This window comes from Pseudopodoces humilis, chromosome 3, assembly GCF_049639895.1.
Source record: "Pseudopodoces humilis isolate 2021_Gansu_Grassland_sample_001 chromosome 3, ASM4963989v1, whole genome shotgun sequence".
Classification (NCBI taxonomy): domain Eukaryota; kingdom Metazoa; phylum Chordata; class Aves; order Passeriformes; family Paridae; genus Pseudopodoces; species Pseudopodoces humilis.
Genome location: NC_142202.1, coordinates 4,119,443 through 4,139,328, shown reverse-complemented (window position 1 = coordinate 4,139,328; position 19,886 = coordinate 4,119,443). Strand labels below are relative to the sequence as shown.

Below are 19,886 nucleotides of genomic sequence, written 5' to 3'. Positions count from 1 at the left end.
TACATCTGAGAGGGAAGGGGAAGGGTGTTATTTCTCACCAAGAGCACGGCTCTCAGCAGTTTTGTTTTTTTCATCCCAAGAAGCCCAGAGTAAGATGAGCACCAAGTTAAAGGAAACAATGGGAGTGTAAATGTCATTTAAACATATACATCTGCAAGCCATTCTCTCCTGAATGCTTGGAAAGTTTACTGTGTAAATATTGCTTTTTCTTACTCCTTCCCTGCTCTGCCTAGCTCTGATTGCTCTCAGCCTGGGGACATGAGGAGGGTGCAGCACACGATACCAGGCAGCACCATCATTGCAGAACCCTTAAAGTCCAGATATCACCCCGTGCAGAGCAGTTGAAAAGCTCTGCCATTAAACAGGCAGGTGGAAGCCTCGGCAAGAAGCCCAAGACAGGAACTAAACCATTGCAGGCATGGCCCCATTAAAGTACCTTTCAGTCTGGAAATGAGAAAAATGCCTTAGGCAGACCATTCTCAAAATAGCGTTGCAGACACAAAGCCAATATAAACATTAGATGCTCTTAAAGCGCATTTGTTTGAATCATGGGGTTGAATTGACTCCTTCACCACTGACAGACAGTGCATATATCTCACTAGCAGCTCTCCAGAGGGTTCTCAGCTGTTTGTGTGGGGAGACAGAGACTGTTCTTCAGGGAGGTTTCTGTAGCATGGCTGTTTCTAGAAGGTAAAAGGTCAACAGCAAATCTCTGGAAATGCAGTAAATAAATACTCTGACAGCCCTGCCCATCATCTGTGTTGACAGAATTCTTCTGAAGTTATTAGTGTTATTTATTTGTTTTTACAACAGCAGCACTAATTTATTTTTATTAGGAGCCCCAGCTGTGGTTGGGGTTCCATTGTCACGATCAGTGGAGGGGCATGTCATAACGGGCAGGTCCTCTTTGAAATATTAGTGCTTTATTCTGAGCAGCAAGGCTGTGTATGGGAGGTAAGGAGGATTCTTCTTTCTACTCTACAACTAGAAAATGGTGGCATGCAAAATTTCGCAAGTTGGCCAAGGCCAAGGCCACCCACAGTCCAGAAACTGCAAGCTGGGGATTGTAAATCTGTCAGCTTTAATGAGGTGTCTGGCTGGGGAGAGTCTCATATGAGTCCAGTTTAAAAGTTAAACAGAAAAAGCCCTGCAAATGTACTATAGGCAGCACATGGTGTGCGTGGCCAGTCCTGTTGAAGGCAGCGCAGTGTGTCCCATGCACTCAGAGTGAACGTGTGTGCGCACTCCCCTCAGTCTGGGATGAGGCAGAAAAGGGGAAGATTTCAAAAGAGAGAACAGGGTTTGCTGCAAATGCAGACCAGACAGTCCTGAAACTAAGGATTACCTCCTTTCTCAAAAACGAAGCAGCCATAACCACCTTTACTACCACGAGTGGTGTTTCTGACATGTCCCTCTGCCACAATGAGCACAGGCTGCTTTTCCTGGATGTGCCGGGTGTTAATATTGTAAATCAGCAGAGAGTTCCCTGACCCACTCAATGAGGTGTTTCCCCTCACACCTGCAGTTCTGCAGGTGCTCACAATTAGGTGGATGATGTTTCCTGACTTTCACCAAGAGGTCAAATACAAAACGCAATGAGATGGAAAATACTGTAGCGTGTGGTGGTAGAGGGGGCAAAAAGGAGTGGAAAGAAAAATTATTTCCATTCTGACTCAAAGAACTTTCAAAAATTCATTCGTGAACGCTTAATATTTCCTATCCTCCCTCATTCTGTATTTTCTGAAATATGAAGACAGGATGTTCCAGATGGAATGAAGTTGCCAGGATGACGGAAGGTTGTTTGTGCAAACTGAAAATCTTAAATGTTTTCCTTTCTTGGGTTTAGGATGATGGTATTCACAAGGTAGCATTTGTGTTGCCAAGACCCCTGAAAGCCTGGGTTTTAAAAGTCATGCAGATAATCACGGATTTTGTCCTGCTTTAGACACTGATCAGCCAGTCTGAGCTACTTTTTGAGAAAAAGCATCTATAGGAGAAAGCCTGTTTTCACCCACAGAAAGGACAGAATGTTACAGAGAGGATTTGTGTTATGGATCATGCAGAAAGTCCAGTTTCTTCTGTCACTTTGCATAATTTCCATTTCCTTAATGGCAGCATGAATTGATCTTGTACAGGTAAAGATATTAGCACACAAGTGATTCTAATGTTGTAAGGCTGCCAATGGATCTGAAGGGGAAACAAGGAATTCATCTAAGGATGACCCTGATTTTCCCAAGTGAAGTCAATGAGAAGACTTCTATCAGCTCCAGTTAAGCTTGGTTTTGACTGCCATAATTAAATTCTGCCTTCCCGTTTTACCTTCCAGTGGAAATGAATCCTTTAAAATCACAAGGATTCCCTTCATTTATCAGGCTTGCTGTTGAGTGGGATGGGAGGTGCAGTTTTGGAGTTTGACTCCATCTGACAGCTGGGAAGAGACTTTAGGTCAGCCTGAAATGACTGTGCCACCCCTCTCAACTGGGCAAGGACCCTGTGAGTGACAAAACCTTTTCCACACCTTTTCAGTGTGATCAAACCTCCTAGAAAGAGGCAGAATGGCTTCAGCAGTTCCTTACTGTCACTGTCTGGGGCCCTGAGGGTACAGCCCTCCCCATGAGAAGGCTGATGAGCAGCACTGGCAGCCCAGGCCTGGGGCACATGGCCTGTTCCAATGCCACCCATCAAACCTCTTGGCACAGTAAACAGGGAACACTTGATTTCTCCATCTCATCTGCAAATGGCTGTATTAACAGTTCACACTGCAAGGGGAGGAAGATACTCCTTTATTGAGTGCTAAACCAGGCTACTTCAGCCCAGTTCCACCTAATTAAAAACACCTTGTTCATCACTACCTAATTTTCCTTCAGCTGTTTATGTTTGTTCTTGATTGTTTGCTGCTCTTAAATAAAGGAGCTTTTCAATTTCAAATAAAGAACATTCTAAAAATAACTTTGATTCTTGTGAATCTGAAGGTTGAGTGAAACATACCTCTATACACTTTTTATCCCCCTTCTCCTTATTGCAGCTATTTTAGAGCAGTCTGAAAGCAAATCCCCTCTAGTCCCTGGTAGGACGTGGGAGGTGTTTGCACCTTCTAAAGGTGGCCAGCCCTGCTCAGTTGGCCACACCTGCACTTGGTTTAGTAGCAAGGAAGGAGCTGGCCTTTTAGGGAAAGGCTGGCGTGTAAGGAGTGTGCTGATGCTGCTTTTATGGAGAGCTGTAAGATGAGGAAGGGCTAAATTGGGAATATACTGCTCTGTGAGTGAGCTGGAGCACTTCTGAGCTTGAGGTAGAGACCTTTTTATAGGGTGATGATGTTAAACTGAGGAATACTGCCTGGATGAAAGCTGCTGCTGTGAAGGTGCCTCCCGAGGAAGAGGGAAGAGTGTGGGGAAGCAGTGAGGAGTGGAGTGCAGCTCTGCACGAAGTTTCCTGATATGTCAGAACTTTTTTCCCCTTGGAAAAGGGCAGACTGCTGAGAGCAAGGAGTAAGAATGAAAGACTTGGCAATGTGGTTACAGCCCTGGTTGTCCAGTGAGTCTTCAGAGGAATGAGGCCTGGCAAGATCTGCCTGGTGCAGCTGGAAGATAGCAGCAAGGAGAGAAACCAAACCCTGCTGACTGGGACTGAATGGGAGATCAGAGGTTGCTTTTTCTTCAAGAAAATGCTCCTTTGAAAGTCTGGGGTCTTGATCAGCCCATTTGCTGTTACCTGTCCACAAATGGCTCCCAGATGAGATCCACTTCAGCTCCTGAAAGTGATACAGCATTAACAGGTAATTCAGAATGGTGAGTCTTAGGGGGGCTGCATTGGCTCTTAAAGCCCTAAGACTTGTTTGGGATGGTATCACAGTCTGCAATATCCTTGGCAGGGATGATGGGCACTGGATGGCTTTATTTTATGTACATGTATACAAGCAGGTGCATAAATAATCATCAATAACCCCTGCAGAGCTGTGGTGAGTCTGCCAGCCTGCTGTGGGTGGCTCTGTGTGCCCTCTGCCTGTGGCTCACCAGCGAGTGCTCCGTGCAGCTGAGCAGGAAGGAAACATGAGGCTGAGTCTTGTGATGCAGTCTGATATTTGAGCCTTTTGTTAAACTGATGGCATGTTGTTGGGGTAATGTCTGTGAAGTTAAAGCTTTTATCAGAACAAGCAGTGGTGCTTTGATTCCAGTACAAGGAGGATGTTGTAAATCCCGGGATATTGCAGGTTCAGGGAAAGGGTGACATCACTTAGACATGCTTTTTAAGCAGGTTCACTAAAATCTGCAGATATTTATTGGTCCAGATGAGTTTGCAAGTGTCGAATGCCTAACCTTCATTTCTGTTGCACTTTGAAGCAGTGAGACAGATGTTGGTACCTGCTGTTGTTAGTGACCAGAAAGAAAGGCTTGAAATCCTTTGTTCTAGGATGTAAAACTCCATTTTAGTTTAGTTACCCAGGTTAATTAAGATACACTTAATTCCTGGAGCATTGACTGTGGCTTGTCATCACCATGTGCAACGTGATGGCTAACGGATTATTATTCCACAAAAACTCTTCTTTTGCCTTGCACAAGTCCCTTCTCTCTGATAGCTGCAGGTTCCATCTGTTTGATCCCTGTAAAAGCCATTCTCTTAAGAGCTGGACTCGAGGATCCTTGGGAGTCCCTTCCAGCTCATGATATTCTGTGAAATGTGTGACCTGAGCAAGACTTTGGGGCATATGTTAGGAAACTTGACCTGAAACAAGAAACAGGAAAAATTTGTATAATCAAATTTGTGATGATGGTGGCTGTAGCACTGATGAACTGAGTTGTCTTCCCTGTCTCCATGCTTGGGAAAGCACTAGAATCCTGCTTGGCCTTTCACATCCTGAGCTGAGGATGTGTTTCCTCCACCTGATTTTTGTTGCAACTCTTTAGTACGTTGCTAAATTAATTTTTGGCTTCTACTTCATAGATACCGTTCCCTTCATTATGAGAGTGAAAGGTGGGATTTTGCGGAAAATGGGAGAGGCATTTTAAAGTTACAGGATCATCCTTCCCTTTGTTCCATTAGTTGCTGTTGTCCACTGGTATTTATCCCTCCCAACCAATGGAGCTTGCAGGGTGATGAGGAGCACAGTCCAAGGATTGTTTGGAATTATGTTGTGCTGTTTAATGTCTAGGACAATAGAAATTCCTGGTTTGCCTGCTCTGAGTGATGCCTGATGCAATTTATCACTTTGAAACGGATTATGGTTTAGGCTGGACAGGGGGACAGAAATCATTTATCCAACCTAGAACTTCTAGAAGTTATTCTGTTCCTTCGTGGATCAGCAGGGACACTGAGCAGTGTGTTCATGTGTCCCAAAGCTGTTTATTGTTCAAAGTGTATCGCTTTGTGGCTTATCCTGGCCACTCCTGAACTCCAGACTTTTAGATGGACTTTTTTTGGCGTTTTGGTTTTGCTTTTATCACAAAAACGTGGTCTGTTAGGATTGTGTCCCACAAACCTCTGATCGGAGCAGGAGATCGTTTCTGCCTGCAAATCGCTGGATCTACGTGAAGACAAAGGAGGGATTGTCCAACAACAGCATCTCAGTAGAGGTCTGGGAGCTTCTGGTGTGTGGTGTGAGCCAGGCTGGAGTGCAGTTTCAGGCTGCCTTGTTGCCTGACTCTTCCCATGCCCTCCAGAGTGACAGTGCCCAAAGCCTGCAACCCATTAGGAAGCTCTGAATCCTTCCCTAGAAATGTATATACACTTACCATCTCATTTTATGTTTTTCTAACAAATGTTTTGGCTCAAGTGATAATTTGCTGAGGTAGGAACCTGTCTTTTTCCCTGTCATATCAGCTCCAGAAGCTGAGGGAGGCCTCTGCAAAGAATTTCTTCTTGAAATAATTTTCTGGAGTCTCAGCAGAACAGCAATAAGAAACAGAAATGGTGGGAAGCAGTAAATGCAATATGCACGCTGTAATGGAGGAATAATGGTGTTTGACAGTTGCAACTTAAATTAAATGATTTTTCTAACATCATGACTTAAATTTTGTGGGATTTCTGGCCTTGGAAATGTTCAAGACTCAACTAGACATGTCCCTGAGCAGCCTGGTCTAATTACACCTGCTTTGAACTGGATGTTGGAGTAGATGACTTCCAGAGGTCCCTCCTTACTCAAATTATTCTGTGATTTTAATAAGAGTATCCCATACCTTGGTCCCTTTCTCTCTGTGTGGTGTGTGATATATGTTACACTGTTTTGGCAGGGATTTTCTGTCATCTAAGTCATTTATACTGAAATAATTCTTGAAAAGATTAATAAATGTTATACCGCTCTGTATCATTTTACTATATGTGCTACTCTTCATATCAGTGCTTGGCTGTATTTATGGCTGCTGTAAATCACTTTAGCCTTGTGGATAGTTAGTTGCAACTCTTTAATTTAATTTCTTTCATATATTCACATCTGAACCTTGGTTTTCTTAGTACTGTGTCCAATGTGTGGTGCTTAAAAGGAGATTAATGTTCAGGGGTTATCTATTAGCTCTTAAATTCATAAAAAAACCTCTCTCAAACTTGGGCTAAGGCTCCTCAGGGGCAGCCAAATAAAATTCAGGATTGCTTCTGATCTTTTCCTTATTGCTATTATGATTTAAAGATCCTCTGTCTACATGAGAACTCGGCCCTAGAATGCTTTCATTTTCAGACAGGACTCCAAAGAACTCATATAATGTTAATATTTTTCACGCTGGTCAAATGTCACTGATTTTTTTATTGGCAGAGAATTTGGCCTATTTTGCAGTGTTTTGGGGTTGACAGATTGAAGTTCCAACCTCTGCCAGTTGGCTGGGAGGGAACACCGAGCCTTGGATGCACATAATCTTGTGGGAACAGTCTACTTCTGGAAATCAGGAAATATTTCCTTAAACTGCTGATTACTTGGAGGCTGTACCGCAAGGAGCATAATTCTCTTGCCTTGTTTCTGTTCCTAAACAGCTGTTTCCTGGCCATGGCTGGACACAGGGTACTGGGCTGGAAGGACCTTGGATTTAGCTTGGTCTGGTATTGCTCTGGCTGGAGCTGTGCCTAATCCTGGTGGGTGAAGGAGGACCCAGACAAATGATACAGCTGGGGACTGAGGGAGGGTGGTTGAGAAGAGTGATGGAGGTGGTCATCCTTGACTGTTGAAATGAGGCTTAATTGCTGCTGTTCAACAAACACTGCTGCTGTTCAACACATGTCACAGGCTAAAATCTCCCTTGATTTTAAGGTCTTAATCATATTGCCCTGACAATCAGCAAAATGGACATATTGTGCAGACCGCAAGATGTCAACAAGACACACCCACTCTCCACATTTGGCAGCTTTTTTTAAAAAGTGAAATAACAAGCGCCAGGAGAGCCAAACCAAACCTAAAATGAAGACAAAACCAGAAGGACCATCCAGATGGGTGTGTGTCTATTTGAAACAGACCTTTTTTCAACAGGTCTCATGACACACTTGTCCCAAATTGGAATCCAAGTCATCAGGTTTATGGTAACGAATGATTCAAAGTGAGCAACTCCCTCCCTTCCCCTCTACTCAGGTTTTTTGAGACTTCTATGGTGAGATGAAGGAGGGAAGAAACCTAAGACTGTCTAACCTCAAACCTCTAATGCACAATTCTATTTCTGGTGATGTGCTGTGGGCACACCGAATGGAAAATATATTGATTAGGTTGATACATGCCCCAACTCAGGGTTGTCTCAGACTTATTTGGGGAGCCCAGGTCATTCTTCTAAAGGATTTAATGGAGACTTTTGAAGCCTGAAGACCTCATTGTGTCCCATAATAGACGGACTAAGATGATCAGGGACCTGTCTGTATACATTGCTGAACATTCTTTACTTACTTTTTCACCTACTGCCTGACTATGAATACGTATAGACAGTTAATTCTTTATAACATTACGTTTTGTGCACCTTTACTTATGTAGAAGTGATCATTTTAAATTAAACTTTACTGTTTATTGAATATTTAAAGACATTATTATGAAGTATTCCAGAGTAGAAATCAATAGTTTAGTTGCCCGTAACCAAAACTCGTTAGATGTTGTAAATGGAGGAGCTCTCAAGTTTTTCCTCTTTATTGAAATATTAGCTAGAACAAAAATGATTGCTGAACTTTTTTAGTTCAGTCTGACTGTTGTAGCGCTTTCCAAATCTGCCGTGGTCAATTAAGGATCACAGAACTTGCCATTTCAACTGAAGTTTTGTAGCTGTGGGTTATTGAAACACGTGGGGGTTTCCTCTCTTAAATATTGATGCCTTGGAAGCTTCTACTTTGTGCTCTGCACCCTCAGCCATAGAGAACAGGGTGGGAAAGCAAAAGTTTCCATCAGTTCATGACGTGTGGTCAAAGTCGCATTTCAGCATGCACTAAACAGATCCGATTCTGTTTGAGTTGGTTGACATTCAGGGATGGAAATGAAATTATAAAAATCATCCCTTATTCATAAAGTCATAGAATGGTTTGGACGGGAAGAGGCCTTAAAGATCATCCAGTTCCAGCCCTCCTGCCTTGGGCAGGGACATCTACCACTGGCACAGGTTGCTCCAAGCCTTGTCCAGCCTGGCCTTGGACACTTCCAGGGATGGGGCAGCCACAGCTTCTCTAGACAACCTGTGCCAGGGCCTCACCATCCAATGATGAAACATTTCTTCCTAATATCTAATCTAAACCTACCCTTTCTCAGTCTGAAGCAGTTCCCCCTGTCTTGTCACTCCATGCCCTTGTCAAAAGTCCCTCTCCTGCTCTCTTGTAACCCCTTTAAGCACTGGAGGCTTTCTGAGGTCTCTCCAGAGCCTTCTCCAGACTGAACAGCTCCAACTCTCTCAACCTGTCTTCAAAGAGAGGTTTTTCTTTTGCCTTCCTTAACTGCAGTGGGTGAGGATGTGTTTCATTAGAAAGATGCTCTGTATTTGCAGACCAGCGTGTTTGCCAAGTACTGCTGTGATTAGAATAGTAAATATTTGTTTTTGATTGAAAACTCAGTAAATATTTGTGTATAACCCATATAAATGGCTAAAGGCATTTTACAGCTGAGCAGACACAGCCTTGCACTGACCTTTCCCAAAAGTTTTCCTCTTTTTCTGGGAACTAAGTCATACAGTTAGAACCAGAAATAGCTGCTGCTCTCTTCATCTTCCAGGGAACTAAGATCAGGGCAATGAAAAAACACAGAAATAAAAATTATCCCCAAATGTTCAAGCTTGCCTGAATTTCTGTATTGAGAGAAGTCCTGATCCAAATCTTTGCACCCCAAGCCCCTCTTTAGTTGCAGGGCTGGTTTGTACTTTGCAACTTTAAAATGTTTGTTTCTTTCAAATGGGGAAGGAAGGCAGCAGAGCAGAGGGGTGGTTATTTATGATGCCCTGAGAAAGAGATGCTTGCTCCTTTTTCCTTAGTTTACCTTGGGAATTATGCTGCTTTCATTGTGTTTCTGATCTTCTGCTTGCTCCCCAGATATACACTTTATCCTCTACTGGAATTTAAAAGGGCTATTTCTCTAGAAGTCATCTTGTTGGTGCTTTACAAATAGGACTTCTCTCAATAAAGCTGCAGCTGTCGAGATGCATCAGTGTGTGATTCAGTTTTGTTCTGGATTCCTTGTGGAATCTTCACAGTGGCATTAATAATGTAGTCAAAATGTCTTCTTGCTTCTCCTGTTTCAATGGAAACACGGTGGTGTCTCCCTGAACTGACGTGGAAACTGGTTAAGATGCTGAGGCAGAGTTTGTGCAGTGAGGTGACTCTGCTGCAGTCTGGGTTTAACAGCAACAGCGCAGGAAATCTTTCCCTGCTGCTGCTGGGCTTTGCAGGGGTATGAAGGGAGGGTTTCTCCTCCTCTATGGGGAGTCTAAAAATTATGGATGAGGCTAGAGCAGAGGAAGAAGTTGGGAGTGTTACAATGAGAGAGTAGTGGTTGTTCAGCCACGAGAATGTGCCTGTCGATTGTGAGAGTTCATTTCTCAGGATCTGTGTGCAAGACTCTTGGTGGAAGAGGAAACATTCCACACACACTCTTTCCTGCTGGTTTTTCACCGGGTTTGCTCTGTTGCTCCAAGCACCTTGTGCAGGCAGATGTGTTCTCAGCACTTGCTCAAAGATCACTTGCTGTTCTGGCACAATCTAGCAATTTCTCCAATAGATTCCTAAAATGTGTGAGTGTCTAAATGTCAGAGTGGGTAGAGCAGTAACCAGATGTGATGGGTTTCTTTCCAGATCATTGATAGGAAGAATATAAATTCCATATGAGCAATAACCAGATTTGCAGCCCCCCAACTCAACTTCTCTCCAGGCTGTAGAGTGATTGTCTGCAGTTATGTTAACCCAGGCATGGGGGTGTGGTTTTTCTCTTTATAAATATCCCTGCCTCAAGTAATTGCAGAGGCAATCATCTCTTCTCTGCTTCCATAACATGAAAGCTTTTATTCCATGGCACTGGACTTGCTTAGCAGTGCACAGTTAATGACATGTGTCCCTATTTCCCCCCACTTGCTGAAAGAGAGCAGTTGTTGGGTTTGGTGCTTGAAAAATACTTCCCTGGTTTAAAACTATCCTTTCACTAATTTAGTAACAGGGCTATGGTTATTTTTGTATTTATTTTTAAAAATTCACACCTAGGGGACTTATTAAGTATTAAAACCTAGCAAGAGTTTTTGTATATTCAGATTAATGACTATCCTTGCAAAAAAATTGAGGCTCCTTTTTCAGATTTCCCACCTTGGATCCAACTAAATGGAGTCTTTTGTTTTTTAAGTTGCAGTCTTTCAATGCTGGTAATACAATGAAATCGCTCAACCTTTGTGTTACAGGATTTAGATTTTCCTGGAAAAAACAATTTTGATTTTACTGGAAAACATCTGTTAAAGGTGTTACAAAATCACTAATCGGTGTCTCCTTCTGTAGACTCATCAGCCAGTTCTGAATGAAACCTAATTTCTGCAGTGTTTTTTACCATTACATTTAATTTAAACTTAAAAAAGAAAGGTGCTGGGCACACCTGTGGATATGATGGATGCCTCAAATCATCTCGTATTACATACACACCCTGCTGACCAAGTGTGCTTGAAGGGCAAAATCTGTTATTTCCAGCATTTACAAATAACTGACTGGAAGGTGTAACAATGTAGCAATCAAACACCCATCTTGAACATGCTGTGGTGAATATCTTCCTCGAAACTGAGGGTCTGGAACCACACTTGAGGAAAATTCAAACCCTAAGAAATTTCAGGTGCATCCATTTGATGAATGCATCCATGCTGTGGACTCCACTGGTGACCAGTCTCTTCAAAACTGAAAGAATAATTAAAAAAATGCAGCTGAGAGGGGTGCAGTTCTGCTAGGGCATCCTCTAACTTTGAGCAGGATCAAACCAAACTATGTCACTCCTTAGAGATTTTCATTTAACCTGTCCTTAATTCTCCTAGTGGTAGATGTTCTGTCCAAGAAAAACATTCTTGTGCTTCACTACTCCTTTACTCCCAATGTTTTCTCAAATATGTATAAGTTAATCATATTTCTATTTGCTCTGACCACCATGGATTAATTCTTTCCTCTTTCTTCAGCAGTCCATTTCTCTTCACTTAAAGCAACCCCAGTTTCTCAGTCTTTTTTGGCAGCTCATGATTTCTGAACTTCAGACCATTCCCATGACTCTTCTCTGGAATTTCTCTAAATGGTCCAAATCAGAGTGTAATTATTCAGCTGAGGTCTTGCAAAAGCTGAATGAAGTGGGCACTTCATTTGCCTCACAGTTTTTACTCCTGGTTATTTTTTCCAGGACGATGGTTACGGCTTTATTTATTCAAAAGCCTGGTTCTCTTCATGCAGCCATCACTTCTGCAAGGTCCTTACCTCTTCTTCTAGCCATAAATGAGTATTCCCACTTCAGTGCAAAGATATTGCACTTACTGAATTTTCTTGGATATTGTTTCTTGCCAGGTAATTCATTCATTTAATCTGGAACTTAAGTCTTGTCCTCCACGGCAGATTCCCTTACAGCAGCAATGTCATCCATCTAAGTTATAATGTCTAGGCCAGAGAATCTACATTAGTGCCAGCTTGGAAGTTGGGAACTGTGGTTAAAATGCAATTTAGAAGTCCCATTTTGACTTAAATTCCTGGTCAGTCCCTCCAGGAAAAGTGCACTGAGAGATCTGCATTACATTTTATAAAGGAGAAAGCTGAGGCCCAGAGGAACCAGCAACTTGTCCAAGGTCACGGAGGAAGATGGCAGGGGAGCAGGGTCCAGTCCCAGCTGTGTCAACTCCCAGACCAGGGCCTCAACCACAAGCCCATCTCTCTGCCCAGCTGAGTCTGTGTGTCTGCCTCCTGGGCAGAGCCCAAGCCCTTGGTGAAAGATCAGGATACAGTGTAAGCAAAGTTGTGTTTATTTTAAAATGCGGTCCTCTGCAGGCTCTGGGATGTCGGCATGGCTGCGGAGCCGCCGGAGATGTCGGAATGCGTCATGGGGTTTGTGCTGCCTCGGTATGTGGATAAACCCTGGGACAAATACCAGCCTAGCCAAGGCAGGCTTTAGGAAGCAGGAGGCACCTCACCTGGAGTTGATTACCGCTTCTGTATATCCTGACAGCTTGGGGGAAATCTGAAAAATGCATGTTGGGAAGAGTGGATAGTAAGAATAGGAAGGAATTAGTGGTCATAGGAAGGTCAGAGTGAGTGGCATAGCTTGTTAATATTAGTCCTGAAGCCAGATGGACTCATAAGATAAATTGACTTTGGGAAAGGTGATGCAGTGCTCCGTTTGGATACCTGTCCTGTGAATTCTCTGTGGGATTTGACTGGAGCAGCTTCACAGGGATGTGTGCTGTAACATGTGTCTTGGGAGCAGACAGGTGATTATGCCCTGCTTAGTTTTGTGGCTCGTTATCACAGGAAGTGTATGCCTACTTCTCTGCTGGCCTGTCTTGCAAACGTTGCTGCAGTACTGGGCCCTAGAAACGTGAGGCAGATGTGGGTGAAGGGGAGAGTTTCTGACTAAGGCTAGTTCTGTTGCTGGGGATGTATCTTAGAGGAAAAAAAGGGACATCTGAAAAAAAACCCCATACTTGAATATAAATCCAGAAAAATAAGGCCATCTCTAAGAAGAAATGTGTAGTAATTATGTGATTCATAGCGAAGATTCTCTTCTAGTCCACTTCATCTTGGATCTGACACCTGTAGTTGCACTCTATACAGTGCCAGGGTTAAACCTGTGCTGTGTGAGCCGTGAGTGATACTGAGATGTTCAAAACGGTAGGAACAAGAGGTAATGTTGTTTGTGGGACACTTGGGAGAACTATCTATGATCTAAGATCCTCTGAATAGTAGAAGGAAGGAAAGAAAGAAAGGGTTAATGCAGCTTGTGGGGAGACAGGAAATGTCCCAGCTGGAACTGATTAAATCTGCTGTGTAGCCTAAGCTGCCCAGATGGGAGACACATGGCAGAGTGAGATGTGTTGCTCAGCTCCAAAGGATGTCTTATTGCTAAGTGGGCCTTGAGCATTGATTGGAAGTCTTCCTCCATACTTAGGATGGATCTCCTGGGCTATCAGCAGAATGTCAAACCTCATTTTTAACCTTTTCCACACAGAAGTTTCATGTGCCCAAGAAGAGGCATGTGAAATGAAAGGTGTTTTCCTGCATGTGGCCACCAAGCCATTAGAGAGGCTTTAGAGCTGCTGGATGCCTCGTTGTCCCTGCCCATTCCCCTCTGTCTCTAGGTAGAGCAGTGACATGAAGTGTGAGGCAACCTGGACTGTTTAGAGATGGGAGAAGGACTGGGACAGCCCTGCTGTCTTAGAACCTGACAGCTGTCAGGGCAGTGTTAATTGTGGCTGTATCTAATTAGCAGGGCCTGTGACCCCTGCATGAAGTCCTAGTTCATGAGCAGTTTCAATTTGTATGAGTTACCTTGGAGTCATTACAGCAGGTCTGTGTTTCTTCTAAATCAGCCCCAGCCATGGGCATAATCCTGTGTCCAGCAGGGATTAGTTCCAGGGTCTGCGTGGAGCTCTTCCTTACAAATAGCTGTGGGACAAACCACCTCCAGAATCCTTATTTGTGGCTATTCTAGTTTTAAGAAAATAATTTTTTACAGAATGCATCCTTAATTTAAAATTATTATTTTTTTTATTTTTACAGTTCTTACATATCTCAGTTCTGAGGTAGGAGTTTCTAGAAACATTCCACACCAGGCACCTGCTTGGCTAATTTTCTCCATCTTTACAAGGTGTCTCACAACCTCTGTCAGATCCTGGAGTTTTTCTTTCGGCTCTGTCTGGTGCAGCTGGGGTGCATCAGGGCTCATGCACTAAGGCAAGGCTTTGATGTTGCTCCAGTGATACTGTTGATAACACCTGATTGGTTTCCATCTAGATCTTCTCAGAAATTGATCTTGATCGAACACATGTTAGGCCCTGTAAAACTAGACAAAAGCTCCTCCAGTGGGGCTAAAACAGCAGTTGCACAGCTTTGGGTTTGTTTTCTTTAATAAACTATTTTTCCTTTTTTTCTCTCTTTCACTGGGGGCTGGGAGAAGCAGCAGATGTGGGGAGAGACAGCTCATGCTGGGAAAGGAACTGATCATGTTCCTGCTGATTAGAACTGCAATAAAGAGAGGAGTTTTGGCCTTTGAGTAGGAGCTCTGGTATTACCATGAGAAAACTGCTGCTGAGTAGTGTTCAGTGGCCTGGCCAGGTTCAGTTCCAGTTCAGTTCTTTTGCAGTAAAAGGGCTTTTTACCAACCTGTTCCCTTGTTCCTTAAAGAGCTGTCTCACTAGTGATTCAGGCTTTGTGCCAGATCCCAGTGATATGGGAAGAGAATGAAGATTTGTTTTGAGCACGTGCCCTGGAGTTTTGACTCCGCATGGATTTCAGCAGGTACAGGTTTTCCTCAGGTCTGGGAAACAAAACAGGACACCTCTTCTTGCCAAAGGAAGGTGGGCATCTGTCCCTCAGCTTTAAGAACTGCAAAAGCCAGACACTGTTCCAGCTTCTATCAGTGCTGAATCTGACCTTGGAATAAAAAGTGCCTGTGTAACCCCAGCTGGAGTCAAATTGCTGGATCTTTCTGTCTTTTTTATTTTGCTCTTTACCTTGAGAATGTTTTTGAGGTGGCAACATATGCACAACAGGAACCATGGAATCTCAGAGTAATTTCTCCAGAATAAAACCCACATACTTTCAGTTTGAGGATCTAATCCTATATATGTGTTAGTCTCTGTTTCCTTTATCCTTCATGTTGAAAAAGTGGAAAAGGGCACTTGCAGGGGGATTTGATGGGGAGAAGGGTTCCAAGCCTGCCCCAGACAAGGAAAATGTTTTAGTGGTTCTTGGAAGGGTCTGTGAGGGTGGATGTCTTGCTACCAAACCCAAAGGGAGAATGAAATTCTCTCCTGAGCAGAGGGTGAGCACGGAGAGCGTTTGCCACTAAAAAGGGCTGGGTTGAGCCAAAAGTTATCCATAGGCCCTGCTACCAAAGGGTGGCTGATTCCTATGGAATGGTACTACTCAGGATAATTAGAGGTGGCAGTGCTGGTCCTGGCTGGCTTTCATCTCCCCAGGCAGTTCAGGACATGCACAGCCTCAAACCCTGCAGAAGTTCAATTGACTTGAGCCGGCGCTGCTGAAACCAATGGCAAAGCTCCCACCTTGAGTTTCATTACAACAGCATCAACATCTGCAGGAACCCCCTGGGATATGAACTGCAGCAAAGGCTGCATTAGTGGGAATTTCTCCTGCATTTGTGAAATGCAGACACCTACACCATAGTGTGAGGCTAATGCTACAGTTTCCCATTTGTTGTTCTGACCAGTAATTCACATTAGTTTTGAAATGCATGGAAAGACTGCTGGCAACACAGGCAAAGAGTGTCCTGCCCTGTTAGTTTTTTAGCATGCAATAAAGCCTGAATATGTGACTTCAGCTTTTTTCCCCTGGTGGAGTTTGCCTTGGCTTGCTGACTGGACCACTTATTCTTCTCTTCCCTGCGAGTTTTATCCGGGTTCCAACACCCTGGCAAATGCATCTTAAATATTTGAGGCCCTTGAAGTTTTTCTTAGATTTAAGTGTGGTGACACAAATTATGTAAAAGCTTTTGCTACGTAATTATTCGAGCCTTAACATCTTTAAGTGTTTTCTGATGTTCTGCAGCTCAGTATGAGACTTGCTTTTTTTCCATGATCTGCTTTTGTGGAGATCTTGACATCCTCTGCTTGCTTGATGAAACAAATCTGGAGGCAAAAATTAATCTTTACAGAAAACATCTTTGGTTCCCTTAATGATGATGATTTAAATACCATTGGTAATTAGATTCTAAGTGACTCAGAGCAGATTTTCAAAAGAGCAGTGGCCTAATGATTGAATGGCTGTTCCTATTGAAATAACTCTCAAAAATGTTCTGGTTAGTAAGAGATTGCAAGAAAGAACCTGGAACTTTTTTAATAGATTTTGGGACTTGGTCCAGTCTGAGCATGTGGCCAAAATACAGCTGATGTAGCAATGCCTTTGCTGCAGTGCTCTGACAGATGAGTAACACAAGCTGGGACTGCAGCCTGGCTGTGAGCAGGTGAAAGCAAAGGTGGGGTGACCCCCTGGTCAACCAGATCAAGGGGGGAAGGTGGTGATCTGAACAACTGGGTAATTTTCATTCCCTGCCCTAGTTTTCTCTCTTCTGCTGCAGCAGCAGCATTTTATTAAGAAATACTTGCTGCTGAAACCAGATGAGACTGTAAAGCCCCATGGGAGGAAAAGAAGGAAAATAATTCCATTTTGAGTTCTAGCATGCTATTAGTGTCACACAATGGGAGGGAGTGGGTGAGACTCAGTATAGCTTTACCTAATGCTGTGGGTCATGTAACTGAGGTACTTAATGGTCTGGTCAGCTGTAATGGGAAGAAAAATATTATGAGATTCTTAGCTCATCTTACCCCCCAGTTGAGAATAAAGTCTCTTTCTTTACAGATGAGCAAACCCCAGTCCAAAACAGGGAATGCATTTCTGCATAAATGTGGCTTAATGGATAAGAGAATGTAACGTTTTATGTGTGAATCAGCATTCTGGCTCCCAAAAGGTTATTCAGCTAGTCTAAAATATAATATGCTTGGAACAATGACAGCACCCCTTCTGTTATATTGTAGATACTTTTGCTGTATTTTGTTAAGGATCACTGAAAAATGAAACATTACTCCTTAATCCCTGAAGAGCTGTCTAACAGAGCAGTTGAAACGCACAAGGAATAGCTATGATGAGGAAAATAATGGACTGGCTGTTTAATCCAACAGAAGGTCTTAGGTGGCAACTCCTGTTTTGCTAGGAATAGCAATTTCTCTGTAGACGTTTTGTTTTGTGTTGATGGAGGGCAGTAAAGCAGCAAAACTTTGTACATGGCCAGAAGTCAAATTGATGGTTAGTTGTGTACACAAACAGAAAAGGTTTGCTTTCTACCTCTGCCCTCATAAATCATAAAGTGTTTGCACTGAGAAGATGAGCCCTAGTGCATGGGAGCAGAGGATCTGTGTTTCTGGAGGCCATCCTATCAACAGGGAAAGGCATCATCAGTGTAGGGATCACAGACATCTCCTGGACTTCTCTTTTGGCTTTTTTGGCAAGGACCTAAAGCAGGTACCACTGGCCTGTTGGCCCTTATGGTGTGCCCATGTAGCACCTGGGGAGAATGGTTCAAATCTGCATAAAACAACGGGACAGGAGGTTCCTGCTGGGATTATCTTGGGAAACAGAATGTCTGGTTCTCCATGGGGCTCTGAAAATTGTATCTTTACCAGCAAAGACGGCAAAAAGGCTTCTTTCAAAAACTGCTGAGATCTGCAATGCACCCTGAGGTATTCACAGAGGCAGGAATCGAGGATGGGTTGTATTTCACGAATACATTAGAAACATAAGATCTAGTGATTTATTTCTCCCCAATCCCCCAGCAGTAGCATTCCTAAATCACTTCTGTGCTTAAAATTCTTATCATTAGCCTATATGTAGGATTGTTTTAAGACACTGTTTTGCCTTTTGCTGCTTCCACAGTTACTAAACCTTGGGACTCAGGAGGATGTAGACATTAAATGCTGGCTCGTTGTTCCTCTGGGGAGAAGCTGAGGGCTACTCGGAGCCACTGCTAGTGCAGATCAGTGTGCAGAGGAGCTGTCACCAGCTTAATAAATTGACTAATCCTGCCTCCCTTTTGGCTTGGCATTACTGGGATCTGGAAAACTGTGCATCCAGACTGTGCCTAAAAGTTAATTTTGAGCTTGGGCCAGAGAGTTAGCATTCAAGAGGTGAAATCTTACTCACAAGCTAAGGGTCTCACATGTTGTTCTGCCACTTTTTACTCATATTGTGGATCTCATTAAAAGGTAAACCAATATCAACCCATGCTATTGACTTGACTGCGGTGTACACTAAATTTAGAGCAGATGCCACAGTATGGTGTTTGTACTGTATCATGGCCAATGTTTACTTCTAGTGATGCCATCTGTGCTTCAGTGTTGCTCTCTTCCAAAAGCTTTTAAAATGGGTAAAAGAAATTCAAAGTAGGGGACTGACAGTTAAAAACTGTTGTAATGCATTTGACATACTTGCTATTACCAAGGTGTGTGCAGAGTTGTTTAACTTAAGACAAGAAACTGTAGAGAGTTAACTCTGGCAAGCAGGTAGCAAAAATAAGTAACCAACAGTAGGTTTTTGCTTTTAAACAGAAAAGGAAAACCACCAAACCTTCCTGTCCCAAATGGAATAAAAAAATCATTGCAAAACAATCCATCACAAAAAGGGAATGCTTAGAAAGGACTCTAGACACCTCAGAAGGAAGAGAGAGCTGCACGTTTTGCACCCTAGTATGTAAAGACATGACCCTCCAGCTGAATGCATCCCTTAAGGAATCATCCTTTCAGTCAAGCAGCATCTGTCAGTCTGGGGATGGTGCTGCTGTTTTAGCAAAGCTGTGCTTGAACACTGGAGGGCAGATGGACCTTGCTGCTTTAGGATTTGGGGCAAGCAGCTCTAAAGACGTTAAAGGATTGTTGCCATGTAATTCCTCTGGGGAAAAGAATCCATTTATAGTCCCCCATGTCACCCTGGATGTTATTCCAAGTCCATTCTCTCCTTTGTCTGTGTGGAGAGAGTGGCCAGCAGGTGAAAAGCTGACAGTGCCTCTTCTAGTTCCCACAGCACAAAGTTTGTCTGTAATAATTTTTGTTGTGATAATTACTCAATGAATTTCTTGCTGAATTTTATGTGTGATGTTGATTTTTATCCTGCAGTTTTTTAATACTTTGAACCAAAGCTATAGGCAGATTTGGAAATGTGGGCTTGTGTATAGTATCATGCTAGAGTAAGCTCTTTTGGTTTTGAAATTATCCTGATTAAATTGATGAAATTATTGTGACTTTTCAGATGGATAATAAGTAAGCAAATTGACCATTTTAGAAAAAGAAAGAACTCTAGAGAGGAAACATCTCCAGAGGCTTCTCCAGCTGCCTGTTCAAACTTTCAATGGTCCATAGAAACTGCAAATAATACATAAGACTGATACTTTTTGCAGGCACTGAAGGCATCCCATGAGCTTCATTCCAGGAGTGAGAATATTACACTGACAGGATCCTGATACAAATACAGAGTTACAGTGGGCCAGCACTGGACAATTCTTCAGCTTTTTGTGCTTTTTCTTGGCTTTATAGGTGGTCTAGATCTACACTTAATGAGAGCTTATGATCTTATAGGTCTAGTCTTGTAGATCTTAACGTAGGTGGGAAGACCAAAGTAAAAGGATTCTAATGCTTACCAGCAAATAAAAAACGGATAAAGAATTTATCATTGGAAAACAGACATGTACTGAAGAGAAAGGGATGTAAAATGCTAATCAAAATCTGCTC

At 43.0% G+C, this 19,886-nt stretch overlaps 1 long non-coding RNA gene across 1 annotated transcript in view; it reads left to right on the top strand.

The window, feature by feature from the left end:
• Positions 1-3,146: 3,146 nt before the first annotated feature.
• LOC148184560 (uncharacterized) overlaps positions 3,147-19,886 on the top strand; it is a 38,339-nt gene continuing 21,599 nt past the window's right edge. The window contains exon 1 of the long non-coding RNA XR_015772200.1: positions 3,147-3,775. This is a non-coding gene — a long non-coding RNA (uncharacterized LOC148184560). The remainder of the gene's footprint in view (positions 3,776-19,886) is intronic.